Source organism: Lissotriton helveticus, chromosome 12 (assembly GCF_964261635.1).
Source record: "Lissotriton helveticus chromosome 12, aLisHel1.1, whole genome shotgun sequence".
Taxonomy (NCBI): domain Eukaryota; kingdom Metazoa; phylum Chordata; class Amphibia; order Caudata; family Salamandridae; genus Lissotriton; species Lissotriton helveticus.
This window is the reverse complement of record NC_136073.1, coordinates 544352091-544364799: the sequence shown is the minus strand read 5'-3', so window position 1 is coordinate 544364799 and position 12709 is coordinate 544352091. Positions and strand designations below refer to the sequence as shown.

General features: G+C 42.8%; 1 protein-coding gene across 1 annotated transcript in view; it reads left to right on the top strand.

Moving 5' to 3' along the window:
- TK2 (thymidine kinase 2) overlaps positions 1-12709 on the top strand; it is a 268608-nt gene that overhangs the window by 104230 nt on the left and 151669 nt on the right. The gene's annotated exons all lie outside the window — the stretch shown is intronic.

The window sequence follows — 12709 nt, the reverse complement described above, 5'->3', positions numbered from 1 at the left end:
ACTTGACTTCAATGTTATGAGTCTATAGAAGAAAGGGTTAGGCCTGAGCAAAGGATAATTTCCAAAAACATGACCGAGTCAAGCTTTCAATCCTGTACCACCAGGAAATTCTGAATAAACAAAATTAGTTCTTGGTGTTCCTGGCCTGGGCCAATATATGTTTCTTTTGGATCATCTCTGAAGACCATTCTCAGGAAACGGTGCCAGATTTAACTATGTGGAGGCCCCTAGGCAGTCACAATTTCAGCCCCCCCTTCTCAAATTATCTACAATACGTTTTTCATTTTACCAACCAACAATTTTAATAAACCAATTTTATTACAAAGAACTAAGCATTTTTTTAAAATTTTAGTAAACCAAAAAAAATTTAATTATTCACTTTCCTCAATTTATTTGTGATTAAATCTTTCAGGATATCTTTGAAGTCTACCTTTTACAAGACGTCTTATTCGGTGGCCATAATGGCAAAGGAGTTCAAACCAAGATAGTCATTCTGTTGCGGTAGAAATTAGACGGTAAAGTTAATCAAACATCATTATAATTCAGAAAAGCTAACTTAGTAACGCAGACTTCGGGTATTTATACTCTTCCGCGTTCTCGAAGCCTCTACTCACAAATATTCTTCTAGGGTCTTGAGTCTGACTCGGCTCGAACTCTAAACTCACTAAATCACAGAAAGCTTTGTTTCTGGAGGTTTCTCGTGCACGCGCTCTAGTGGGATAACCTTGAACTAAGTAGTGTGCACGTCGGCCGCTAAATGGAGATGACCATCACTACTGTACATTAAACATACGTAGTTTACATCTGATTTTTTTACAAAAAGACCGCTCCCAGAGGATGAGCTTTTGAGAGATAAACTGTTATGTGAATCTGACGTCTCTGGTTTATGTACTTTAAGTTGTTAATGGGTACATTACATTAATACAGTATTTTCTCTATAGAGTCTTTTAATGTTAAGTTTTCGTTTCTTTGAGTTGATTATTTTCTATCTTTTGGAAACAATTTAAGAAAGCTTGATTGTAATTTTCTTTCAAGATCAGATCAATATTATTTTGATCCATTGTCGCAGAGCCTCTAAAATGAGCGGGCCCATAGGTCGGTGCCTACTTTGCCTATTTGGTAATGCGGAACTGTCAGGAAAAGATAATTCTGAAATTGCACCACATTAAAGTTTATAGTGTTATGTTAATAACTTTTATATAGTGCGCAAATACCACTGGTCTCTTGGGGCTTATCTGAGCATTACAATACCAGTTACTGCCATGCTTGTTTACATAAGTGAGTTTGCAGTTGTTTCTGAAAGGGAAGAAGCTTGCCTTCTTTCCTCAGACTGTCCAGTAACCCATTACAGAACTGAGGTATCCGGACTGAGAATGCCCGGTCACCCACGGTTGCCTTGTTGAAAGGTCAGTAAAAATGCTCCGAAGGAACGTAAACATTGGCCGGGCACATAGTAATCTAGACGTTCCTTAATATAAGCTGGCACTGTACCAAACAATGTCTTATGTGCAATACATGGCCCCTAAACATGGCCCTCTGTTTGACTGGCAACCAATGCAATTTTTGCAGCAGTGGTGTGGCATGCGCCCATCTTGGTTGTTTCAGCAGCAGCCTCGCTGCATCATTCTGTGGAAAAGTAATTGTCTGCGCTGGAACAGTGACCATAAACCACTGCCATAAGAGAGTAGGGAAACATGGGGGGTCAGTGGGATTGCTGCAGATTTGATATGACCCTTTTGTATAATGTTAGGTATAATCTGGAACATTTCGTTTATCACAGCAGGATATCACTGAGAAATGTTGAAAATATGAAGAACAAGTTGTGTTTTGCTCAGACCAACCTGCGATCAAGGTGTCAAGCTTCAGACTTAATTTAACTTTTGCAAGACTGTCAAACAACATGTTACAGTCTTTGAATTTACCACTGATATTTTGTATTAAATACACATGAGCTTTGAAGTTGGTAACCTGTCGCTGAAAGATAGTGCCTGAATTCTACATTAGGCCAGCATTTTTAAGTTTGGAGTGTTTGCTGGAAGACTTTCCATGTTGCGCCCCCATAATCTGCAGCAGACCTCCTTCAAAGCTGAACTCAGTTATATGTTCCTGGTATGATATCAATGGTGTAATACTGTGTCTGATGATTTTGAACTCTACGGATTGTCTTTGCACCAAGTCCAGTTGTTTACTTCCCGCAAACATTCGGATAGAAAAATAGTGATTTTCCTGCGTCTGACTTAAACATTGATGGTAGCTCTCGTTTTTGTCCAAATAATATTCCATTGCAAACAAGTTGTAGCACAACCTACAGAGAGGTTACTATCAGAACTGTAGAGGATCCTGTTTTTGAAAAGCAACTTTATTTTGGTGAAGGGAGCAGCACCCAATACCAATATATTAAGAGTAGACATATTGGTTATGAGATTAGACTGTGGTATCGCTAGAATTGAAATATCCCCCTCCACCATGGATTGCCACTTCCACAATGACTTTCACTTTAGATATCAAAAGGCCATGAAAAAAAATTAAAAGCTTTATAGTTTTGTCCTGTTTTTGCTGTGCACTTCAAGTGCATTTGTTTTCTCAGTGGCTCTACTGATGAGTCTAATCACCCTTCCACCGTACTTATGGGTATATTTAGCCCCTTGGGTGCTCATGACGGAACAATGCTGTCATGAGTCACGGATGGCGTGTGCTCATGATGGCGTGGTTCCGTCATGGCGCTGCCGCTCCGCCTACTCGGCACTAATTCCCCGCCTGCACGGGCGAACTAATGAGCGAGCGGGGTCATGACGGAACCACGCTGCCATGAGCACACGCCGTCCGTGATTCATGACGGTGTGGTTCCGTCATGAGCACCGCAGCGCTGCGCTCACCCCTAGCCCCCCCACCCCGTGGCGGAATTCGCGGCGCAGGGAAGGGGTTACTTACTGTCTAGACCAACACATTTGCACAGCTTACAAGGGTATATCTCTCCCTGACTACCAGCACTTTCTGCCTTCACGTTTGCACAGCACTGACATTTTCATCAATTTTTCCTCTTTTGGAGGAATATTGGTGGTGGGCCATTCTGTGTTTTTGCTGTCAGGACTCACAGTACGCTGCCCGTGAGTGTCTTTAAAAATGTGATGCCTATTGATTATTTTTTCTAATTTATTTTTTTGTATGCTTCATCCACAAGTACCATCTCCAATGCCTAATAGCCTCTGCTATATGTCTTTTTACATTTTCTAGAGAGTGGCCTGAAGTACAGAACACTTTATTCCAACGATCTCTCTATGATAGTGTATGGGCAGACTTATAGTGGACCTGTGATGTATTACTAACTGCGGCTATCCACTGATGCTGTCAAAGCAGAAAGCCCAGATTCCTCTGATGCCGTGTACTCCAGTTTTTGAGATGGTTTTCAAGGAGAAGAAACCATCTGGTCCTGTCTAAAGAGGTATCAAGACTCCTGGTCAGAGAGCATTACTGGCTGTAAGCAGAGAGACATGCCTCTTGTGCTGCTCTGCTTGCAATGTGTGTAGAGGAATCTGTTGGAAATCAGAGATCAAATTCCCATCTTTGCTTCTTCTGACGGTCTGTATGACAATCCCATTGTTCCTGCTTGAAAGTCAAACCAGCCTCAATGCCCTGATCTTCACCTGCTTTGAGTCATATGGATCAAGACTAATCTCCTAGGAAATGTAAGACTTTGCCTTCCCACCTTTAGGAGAAAGCTTTTCTGTGAAACATTACCCAATACAAAAAACAAATGAGAGAGCTAGGACTGGTTGTGGGCCGTCCTTGTCCCTGAATAAATGTTAACAAAAACAACTAGGATGGACCTGTCTAGCAGATTGTCCGTCACTGCAGTGTCCAGCCCCGCAGGGGTTTGTTAGAAGAACCCTCACACACCAACCTAGTTGGTGTCATGCTTCATCATCGGGTTCCCAGCTGAGTAGCCGAATGCCACTCAGCTGTGCTGCGACACCTGATTACAGTGGAGCTGATTTTTTTTGTGAAAGTGTGATGAAGTGGTGTATTAAAAATATCTCTGGGACTCTAACTGATGATGTACTTTATCCCCAGCGGCCCAGGAAATAATAAAAACAAGTGGATAACTAAATGAGACTACTTAAATGAGTCTCAGTTATCTGTTAGGTCGACATGTTTCAGCCCATGTAAAACAGTGCCGGGCTTTCTTCAGGACCTTACTCACAGTGAATTAAAAATGTGGTATAGGTGAAAAAGTGAAAGTGAGTGGCAAAAGGTAATGACGCCACGGGTATGTGCTTTTCAAGCAACACACACGCTAAGCTGTGCTAACTTATGCTGTGTGGACTGACCGTATTTCGCGTCCACCTTTTGGTAATTTACCTGTAAAGGAATTTAACAAAACAATACAACATTTAACATATAAATTCCAATAGAGTCACTCAATGGCGGTATGGTGGTGATTTAAAAGAACACACAGTGTCTTTCATACGTGTAAACCATTCATTCACAAGACATGCATGCGAAAAAATGATTTTTTGTGAAGGAAATACATGCTTGTGACAGGGCTAGACATAGCGCATCCATCGTGGTTCCTATGGCGTTGGAAAAACGCATCACGGCTACATCATAACAGGCCAGGAGTTATCGAATTTGCACTCGGAGGTGTAATAATGATGGAGCGTTATACGTGAAATAACTTTATTGATACATTTAGTGAAGAGCGTGGCCCAAAAGTAATCTAGTGGCCTGTGAAATGTATCCTATTCAGGAAAGAAATGTATAAAAATATATTTACATTGGTTACGAAAATACAACGTAAATCAGGTCCCGGGGCCGGGAGACCCTTAGCCTCACTATCCGCTTGTGGGAGATAAGGGTTAGCCATGTTGGGCTATTGTCTTCGTAAAAGGAAGAAGGATCACGAAATCTGACGGAGCGTGTCCTGCGCGCACAACTAGTTTTGCACTTACTTGTGTCGAAGGGCTCACCCTTCTGAAAACCTATTCTGGACTCCGCAGGACCTGGTTGGTGCTTGGGCGGGCTACTGCTATTTTGTTAAATAGTAGGATAGCGCGCGTAAATTGCCAGTCATTTGGGTGTCACCCGCGTGGTGAAGGTGGTGCCCGGGCACTAGACTGCTAAATTGTCAAGCGTGACAGGCTGCGCACGCGTTGTGCTTGGAAAGGATTGTGGATACTGCTAGCGCATCGCCTACTTAGTGACGTTGGCGTCCTAACCCTAGAATGCTAGCTTTTTACGCGTGAGGGAGCCGTGGGACAAGCGCGCGTGCGCTGTATGTGTCAGAAGGAAGAGAAGCTAATGACAACTGTATAGCCATTGTATAGCAAGTCTGTCAATAGTGATATTTCGGAGCGTGATGTCAATGCGTGATGTCAATGCATGAGGGCCTCCTATGTGTTATAATTAGTGGCTGCTCCAAAATTAGTATTGTGACACACAGTTTTGCTGATAAAACTGTGGCATTTGTTTAGAGCAAGGTAGACAACAAGTGTGTCATGGCTGCGGGTTTTCCACTAGTAAAGATAACCGCAGACTTGTTGATTTGGGATTAGCAAATGTTTGAAGTAAGCTAGACACTATCGGCTACTCGCTGTTATTTCAAATATATTTGTGTAGGCGCTGTTTAAAGTTAAGGGTATTATGTCAAACAGTTGGTTTTTAGATGACAAGCTGCAATGGCTTTAGGTTATTTCTTGTTCAGCAGTACCTCACATCTTAGTGTTTGGTGTTAAGCCACACCCCTACTTAAATGGCCTTAAGCTATATCCTGCTCTGTATCATTTATTCAGACTGTTCCACGGAATGTTATCGTTTAACCCATGCAGATGGGTGGATAACCGGTATATCCATCCTTGTTCTTTCTCCAACAATTGTTGTTGAGTAGGTGTGTTGTCCAAGTGCTCAATGATGGTCCATTCCATGTCATTCGCGGTGTGACCCATTTCTAGGAAATGGTTTGTCATTCAAGTGGTATTTCTTTTGCACCGAATATTGCGTCTGTGTTTGCATACACTTGTTTTCTACCTTTCGACTGGTCATACCGACATAACTTAATTTGCATGGGCACGTGATTAGATATTTTGCATTGGCAGTTTTGCAATTTGTATCTCTCTGTATTTCCCACACTTTGCCTGGTTCTAAATTTAGGTTTAAAGTATTTTATTGGTGCAACACAAAAGAACAAACATACAAGCGTATGAGGTATTAGGTCACTGCAGCTAGGGCCACGTTCTCGGCGTTGCGTCTTCAAAAGGATATTCCAACCGCTGACTAGTCCGCAGCGACATCTAAGAGCAATTAACGTTGCTATAATAGAACAACTTTCTCCTCCCGAACTCCCCCCCCAACCCCAACACCCAGATCCCCCTCCCCCCCCCTCCCCTTCGTCCAGTGCACAGGTCCGTCCCCTGCCGTCCACCCAGTCCACTTTTAGCAAAAGAGACCAATCTTTTGTCTATTCAAGTGGTCGATTCGGCAGGTGCCGTGAGCCTCAAGAGGCGGAGGTATTTGGGGCAGGTGAGTTCCCTGAATTCAGTGACCAGCAAGGACTGAAACGGCTGCCAGAGATCGTCGAATTACTCTATATCCCCCGCCACTGTGAGCGACAGTTTCTCCATGCCCAGTATATGCCACAGTCTATGGAGCCAGCCCGTGATAGAGGGGAGTGTGGTAGTGCGCCAATGTAGCAAAATGTTTTGAACAGCTGAGCCTAATGCTATAGCTATCTGTCTGCCTCTGCGAGATTTGAGTGGATACATCAATCTGTTTGGGAGTCCCAACAGGATGTATGCTGGGAAGCGCGGCAGTTCAGTGTCGAAATGGGAGTCTACCTCATCTAGCACTTCCTTCCAATAAGATTCCAGCAGTGGGCAGTCCCATAGTATGTGTGTCAGTGTGCCCACTTGCTTGCATCCCCTCCAGCAGCCGCCGTCCTTACTCCGATCCATTTCATGTACCCGTTCTGGCGTATAGTACCAATAGGTAGAGACCTTTGTCAGTGTTTCAGTGAGTCCCATGTGGTATGCCGAGTGCCTTGCCCTGTAAGATATCTGCTCCCATTCTTTATGGCTTAACGTCCTGCCCAACTCCCGTTCCCAACGTTCCCTCCCAGGATTGTAAAGGTGAGAAGAAGGTGGTTGCAATAGTTTTATAGTCGTCTGTAATCAATTTCGTATCTGTCTTGCGCGTCATGAGCCTCCTCTCATACGGGAGGAGCTGCCTGTCGGCAGCTTCCCGTACCTGCGGGTGTAATGCCCAGTGGCGAACCTGAATGTAGCGGAGTCTTTCATGCTCTGGAAATGAGTGTACCTGTCGGAAATGTGGAAAGGGGATGACCCCTTCTGGGCCATACAAATGGCACAGGGCCCGACACCCGGCCGCTCGCCAGTGGGTAAAGGCCCCCCTCTCCATCCCCGGAGTAAAGTCCGGGTTGTCCACCAGCGGCGTAAGTGGGAACGTGGTAAGATTGTGAACGATGTTGGTGGCATCCCAGACCCGCAGGGGCACCCTGGTGACGAAGGAGGCGTATAAATTCGCTGGGCGGTGAGGGCGCGCAGAAACGGCACCTCCTGCAGTGGACGGCCCGCCACCGCCTGGTCCTGGAAAAGCCAGTGCTTATCCGATTCCCACCGACTCCATTCTACGAGATAACGCAACTGTGCCGCTTGGAAATATTTGTGGAGATCCGGGATCCCAAGTCCTCCAGCTTCAGGGGCCAACATAGAAAGCGCCCTTCGCATTCTGGGTTTCCTGCCCTGCCAAATAAAACGCGAGAGGTCTGCCTGTGTCTGTTGGATCCACCCAGTGGGCGGTTGAAGCGGTAAAGCCTGAACAGGTACAGAACTTGGGGCAAGATCGTCATTTTTACCGCCGCTATTCTGCCCAACCTGGTTCTAAATTTAGAGATCTAGCTGGTTGTGTCAAATGGCACACGCTGCAGTCACCGCAGGGGGAATGGCCTGTAATCTTTGGTAAGCCCCATGCATTTTGTATTGTGTTAGTTTGTTTTACAAGTTGTGGTGGTCTGGTCGATACTAGTTTATCTTTTAGGCTCCTCCCCTTTCGGTAAGAGAATAGGGGCTTCTCGTATTGTTGGTTGCCTGAGTTAAGTATTTTCCAATGTTTTAGACAATGCTTGACACTTTATTGGACACGACTTGAATGTGGTTACACAGGTCAATGGAATGGATTGTTCCTTGGGTACTTTTTGTTCGAGAAGGGAATCTCTGTTTTGATTGCGTGCCCTTTTCTTTGCTTTTTCGATGATTCTTTTTGGATATCCTCTATCCTCTAGTTTATGTGACCATGTATCTGCCTGTTTTTTGAAATCCTGGAGATTACTACAGTTCCTCCGTAGTCGCAGGTATTGCCCCTATGGCAGGTTCTCTCTCAGAGGGCGAATGTGAAAGCTGGTATAGTGCAGGAAAGAGTTCTTCGCAGTTGTCTTAAAGTGTGTCCTTGTGTCCAGTTTTTTGTGTGTTTCCACTTGCACTCAATGTTCAGTAACTCGAAGTGTAGCAGCAGAGAAGAAGGACAAAACCAAGAAGACAGTGAATTAAATAACTTGGTGATTAACATTTCTGATGTACATCTTGACAAAGTAATGATGGGATACCTTACAGAAGGGGATGACATTTGTTCCTACTACGGAGACAGACAAATTAGAAATGGAAATAGGTCTCTATAAACCAATGAGAAAATTGCGCTTACGACACTTTTTTGATAACATCATAACAGTGAAAGGAACAACCAAAGAGGATCGGTTATTGGGTTTATCACCTCAGAGTACCTATGTGGCACCAGTATCCCACAAATCTTTGGATACATTTGAAAATCTCATAAAAATGGAGATATCGAAATTAAATTTTGATAAAAAATCAAGACAACCAAATCTTACACGGAAACAGATGGCTGCTCTTCGAAATATTGCTTTGAACCCTAAAATAATATGTCAGAAAGCTGACAAAGGAGGAGCGATCGTGATTATGAATACTTCACATTATGAACATGAAGTAGAACTTCACCAAGCTGATGATTCAGTGTATCTTCTCTTGGAGACTAATCCCCCTGTGCAATTTTCAGAATATCTCGAACGAATAGTCAATAAAGCACATCTTAATGGAACGATAAACGATAGGACGAAGAAATTTCTAACTACATGTCATCCAAAAAGTCTAGTGATTCACATGCTGCCGAAAATTCATCAAGACTTAAAGAAACCACCGTTTCGACCAATTGTTTCAACTGTGGGCAGCATTCACCAACCAATTGGACAACTTCTTGATAAACACCTACAACCTCATGTAATGAGAATGAAGACGTATGTTAAGGATAGGACCCATTTTTTTGAAAAATTAGTTCAGGTGCAAATATCACCGGAAGAGCATATAATTCTATGCAGTATGGATGTAAAATCCTTATATACATCCGTTCCTCATCAGGATGGAATTGGGGCAATTGAACAAGCAATACTCTATACAAACATAGAAGAAGACTTCAAAGTCTTTCTCATGCAGCTATTGTATTTCACCCTCTACCACAGCTATTTCAAGTGGAAAGACAGATATTATTTACAACAAACGGGCACTGCCATGGGAAATTCGGCAGCGCTGGTATATGCTAACATCTTCATGGAGCACTTTGAGGAAAAATATATTTTGAATTGCGAACCATGGAAAACGCAGACAAAACTCATATTAAGATACATAGATGATATGTTTATCATATGGACTGGTACAGAATTAGGATTAATGGCAGCCATCATGGAACTAAACACGAGAGATGAACGTATACAGTTCACATATGAGATGAATGATAAAAAAATCACGTTCTTGGACGTGGAAATTCAAAGAATAGGCTCTGATTTTCACACTGATATTTATCGTAAATCAACTGATCGTAACAATTTGTTACACCATAGCAGCTTTCACCAAGAGTCTCTGAAGAAACATCTCCCTTATTCTCAGATGATCAGAGTAAAGAGAATAGTATCAGTACCTGAACGAGCTAATATGAGGATAAACGAAATGGAAATCAGATTCAGAGAAAGAGGCTACCCACAACACATTCTAGAAGACGCAAAAACACGTTGTTCCCAAAAGGAGAGGAAAGACCTCCTAAAGAAAACAACAAAAGACAAAACATCAAGAGTGGTAGTAGTGTCCAAATTCTCTACTAAAAGTAAAGTATTCAAAAATATCATAAGGAGACATTGGATGATACTAGCACAGGAACCTGATTTAAACAATGCATTTCATGAGATGCCCTTATTTGCTTACTAGAGAGCTAGGAACCTTGGAAGTTTACTGAAACCAGCAGAATCAGTGACAAAAGAAATATATCAAGGGACATTACCCTGTTATAACTGTAGCCATTGTAATAACATTATCAGGGGGAACTTTGTGACACATCCTAGCAAGGGTTATAAAATCAAATTGCGACTAACAGCCAGCCACGTGTGATTCCTCGAACGTCATCTACTTACTAAAATGCCCCTGCGGTCAGGGGTACGTTGGTAAGACAGAAAGGAAAATAAAAATCAGACTCAATGAACATAAATCTAACATCCGCACTCAGTCTTTGAAATCCATGGTTGCTACACACTTTCGGGAAGCCAGACATAACATCAGCCAAATAAGATTTATCATATTGGAAATAGTGCAGAAAAAGGAGGGTGTTTACAACAATAAAAAACTCTTACAACGAGAAAACTATGGATTTTCAGATTGGAAACTCTGAAACCAACAGGAATGAATGACCGGGTGGAATACAATTGCTATCTATAAAGATTTAATTGACATTTTAGTTTCATATCATTGCAAATGTTTGAAAACGGCATTAGTTCATTTTTATAATTTACATTCACTAATGGCAACCCAGTCCTAAAGACTGGAATCTATCTACATATTTATCTGAATCAAAAATTTACAATTATTAACTGAGTTTTTTTACCATGATGAATAACTTTATTGTTCTCTCGAATTGTCTTGTTGAAACGTACTCGCTTCATATTCTCTGATTTGATGTCGATCCTCAAATACGTAACATAACTGCATCCATCATCTAACTATTTCCAATTATTTTTACTTACATCTCCCGCATGACTAATTCTAACACTGTTTTTCTATACTTTTGCACCTCACTTTTTCTTTATCCACATATTTTAAGATGGCCGCCGCCTGTCTTTAGATTCATCAGTCCTACCTCTTTGTTTAGTCATATCCATAATACTACGGCATTTAGTGGCACACAAGTTTCAGGAGCACAGAGCACGATCTTTGGAATAGATGCGGGCCCTTTTGAAGTTCGTTTACGTAAGTGAAACCACTAAATGATCTTTCTTGGGAAAATTAAAAGTGAGATCTCGCGCTCATGATCTCTTTACGCTTTTTTAATACCCTTGTTTAATACGTTCTTTTAATACTCTGTAGATTAAGCCATAGACCGCTTGTAACATCTTCATTAACGTGGTCCTTTAAACCATTTGGCTTTCACTTTTTTCTAACTCACAGTCACGAGTTTTTTCTGATACGAGTATTAGTTAACTTCGTTACTCTTTCTTATAATTGAACGTTCACCTTTGAGATATCATTGTAGATCATTAGAAACACATTTTGGTGACTTATTCCATTCTTATTGGGGAATATAAGGTATTCTTTTGAAAACAACACTGGATTAGTACAATGCTTGGATCGCTATTTACGTTTTGTTGGCTTATGAAATGTATAACTTGGGAGTTATTTCCATATCCTCATGTACAACATATTTGATTTACAGAATCCAGTCCCTGATGAAGGCTTTTTTTGAGCCGAAATGCATTGGACGACGCTTTAGGATTAAATAATGGATTTGTAATTGTGATGAATTTGCAACTCACCATGAATTAAGGTTGATACCTAATGGTTGAATAAAAACTTTGAAAAAGTTTATCTTTGAGAATCTGAACAAGAGATTATTTGGAATCTTATCTATACTACTATTATAAAGAGAGAACTGCGTCCTTTGAGCCAGGTAAACTCGAAAAGTACACCACCAATCGCAACACCCAATACAGCGTTGGAAAGGGGAGGTCCAGTAGATGGACATAGGCTACATAAAAAAAATATATATATACGTTATTCAAAAAATGTACAAAAAAAACGTAGTCCCTTCGAAGTAGCGCCGGCTGTGTGCGCTAACCACATACGTGCTGACATCATCATCGGAGGACGGGAGCGCGAGGAGGAGCGGCGGACAACAGCGCGGGGAGGAGCGGAGAACTTAGCCACACTGGAGCGGCCTGAGGTACGTGAACCGCGGGGAGGAGCGGTGAAGTAAGGAGGACTGCACTGCAGCGGCGGCGGACAACAGCACAGGGAGGAGCGGAGAACTTAGCCACACTGGAGCGGCCTGAGGTACGTGAACCGCGGGGAGGAGCGGTGAAGTAAGGCGGACTGGAGCGGGATGACAGGTAAACTTTAGCGCTGCAGCGGGGCGTGTATACTGGCTTTGTTCGTTTGCAGCGTCGGATGCGTGGCCACAGTGTTAGGGAGCAGGGCGTGTGCGGATGATTGGGGCACTGAAGGTGGCGGTAACCTTGGGCTGAGGAGGTGGTTGGGGGCCTGGGTTTCGGCGACTGGGAGCAAGCCTGATTGCCCCCGGACAAAGTGGGAATGGAAGTGAGCCTGGGGTTAAGCAGAGTTAAGAATAAGTACCAGCGCCCAAAACTCTG